Genomic DNA, 2,186 nt, shown 5'->3' with positions numbered 1-2,186 from the left:
TGAGAAATCATATTGACTTGTTGAGTCAATATTTTGTTCTGAGCTAATATGGCATTCAGAGTATCAATTTCAAGAATTTCTTTCTTCTGATTTGTCCCATTATTCACAGGATTCCTTTCAGAAGTGTACATGAATTGGTTATTTGCAACCATTTCAATGAGTTCCTGAGCTTCTGCAGGCGTCTTCTTCAGATGAAGAGATCCTCCAGCAGAGCTATCCAATGACATCTTGGATAGTTCAGACAAACCATCATAGAATATACCTATGATGCTCTATTCTGAAAGCATGTCAGAAGGGCACCTTCTGATCAATTGCTTGTATCTTTCCCAAGCTTCATAGAGGAATTCACCTTCCTTTTGTCTGAAGATTTGGACTTCCACTCTAAGCTTACTCAATTTTTGAGGTGGAAAGAACTTTGCCAAGAAGGCATTAACTAGCTTTTCCCAAGAGTTCAGGCTTTCTTTAGGTTGTGAGTCCAACCATGTCCTAGCTCTGTCTCTTACAGCAAAGGGAAGAAGCATAAGCTTGTAGACCTCGGGATCAACCCCATTAGTCTTGACAGTGTCATAGATTTGCAAGAATTCAGCTAAGAACTGATGAGGATCTTCCAATGGAAGTCCATGAAACTTGCAATTCTGTTGCATTAGAGAAACTAATTGAGGCTTAAGCTCAAAATTATTTTCTTCAATGGCAGGGATAGAGATGCTTCTCCCATAGAAGTCAGGAGTAGGTGCAGTAAAGTCACCAACCACCTTCCTTGCATTGTTGGTGTTTTCGGCTGCCATGGCTTCTTCTTGTTTGAAAAGCTCTGTTAGGTCCTCTACAGAGAGTTGTACTTTAGCTTCTCTCAGCTTTCTCTTCAAGGTCCTTTCAAGTTTATGATCAGCCTCAACCAGAATGTCTTTGTCCTTACTCCTGCTCATATGAAAGAGAGAAGATGAAAGTATGGAATCCTCTATGTCACAGTAAAGAGATTCCTTGAGGTGTCAGAGGAAAAGAAGAATAGAAGGAGGAGGTAGAGAGAGGAGAATTCGAACTTATCAAGAGGGATATAGTTCAAATTGCACCTTGAGGAGGAGTGTTAGTCCCTTAAATAGAAGGATGTGAGAAGAGGGGAAGAATTTTTGAAAATTAAATTAAAAATTTTTGAGATAATAAAAAGAAATTTGAAAATTTGATTGAGAATTTCGAAAAGATTGGAAAAGAAATTAAGTGATTTTGAAAAAGATTTTGAAATTAGAAATTAAAAAGATATGATTGAAAATTAATTTTGAAAGAGATGTGATTGAAAAGATATGATTGAGAAGATATGATTGAAGATCAAATTAAAAAGAGAAAGTTTTAAAATTAAAGTTGATTACTTAACTAACAAGAAATTAGAAGATATGATTCTAGAATTAAAACTTTTGATCCTTTCTTAATAGGCAAGTAACAACTAGAAAATTTTGAATTAAATTATTAATTATAGCAAGGATTTTCGAAAATAGTAATAAATAAAAAAATTGAAAAGAAATTGATTTTGAAAAGATATGATTGAAAAGATATGATTTGAAAAAGATTTGATTTTGAAAAATTATGAAAATTTGAAAAAGATTTGAATTAAAAACAAAATCTTCCCTCTAGTGTCATCCTGGCGTTAAACGCCCAGAATGGCATCCATTCTGGCGTTTAACGCCCAAAATGCTACCTTTTTGGGCGTTAAACGCCCAGCCAGGTACCCTGACTGGCGTTTAAACGCCAGTTTTCCTTCTTCATTGGGCGTTTTAAACGCCCAGCTTTTTCTGTGTAATTCCTCTGCTAAATGTTCTGAATCTTCAATTCTCTATGTTATTGACTTGAAAAGACACAATTTAAAATTTTTTTTTGAATTTTTTTAAATAATGAGAAACAATAATAAAAAGAATGCAACTAAGATCAAATAAATAATGCATGCAAGACACCAAACTTAGAAGTTTGTATACTAAGGACTATAGCAATTTGAAAATGCATATAAGAAACAACAAAAGACACAAAATAAGAGAAATTAAAGATCAGAGCACTGAAATCATCAAGAACAACTCGAAGATCAATGAAGAACATAATGCATGAAATTTTCGAAAATTAGAAGAATAAAGACATGCGATTGACACCAAACTTAAAATTAGACACTAGACTCAAACAAGAAACATAAAATATTTTTTATTTTT

General features: G+C 33.5%; 1 non-coding gene across 1 annotated transcript; it reads left to right on the top strand.

Annotated features, from left to right (window-relative positions):
• Positions 1-281: 281 nt before the first annotated feature.
• LOC112739018 (small nucleolar RNA R71) lies at positions 282-389 on the top strand. The gene has a single exon (XR_003169960.1). It is a non-coding gene; the product is annotated as a small nucleolar RNA R71 (small nucleolar RNA).
• Positions 390-2,186: the final 1,797 nt, after the last annotated feature.

This window comes from Arachis hypogaea, chromosome 13, assembly GCF_003086295.3.
Source record: "Arachis hypogaea cultivar Tifrunner chromosome 13, arahy.Tifrunner.gnm2.J5K5, whole genome shotgun sequence".
Lineage (NCBI taxonomy): Eukaryota > Viridiplantae > Streptophyta > Magnoliopsida > Fabales > Fabaceae > Arachis > Arachis hypogaea.
This window is presented reverse-complemented; position numbering and strand designations above follow the sequence as displayed.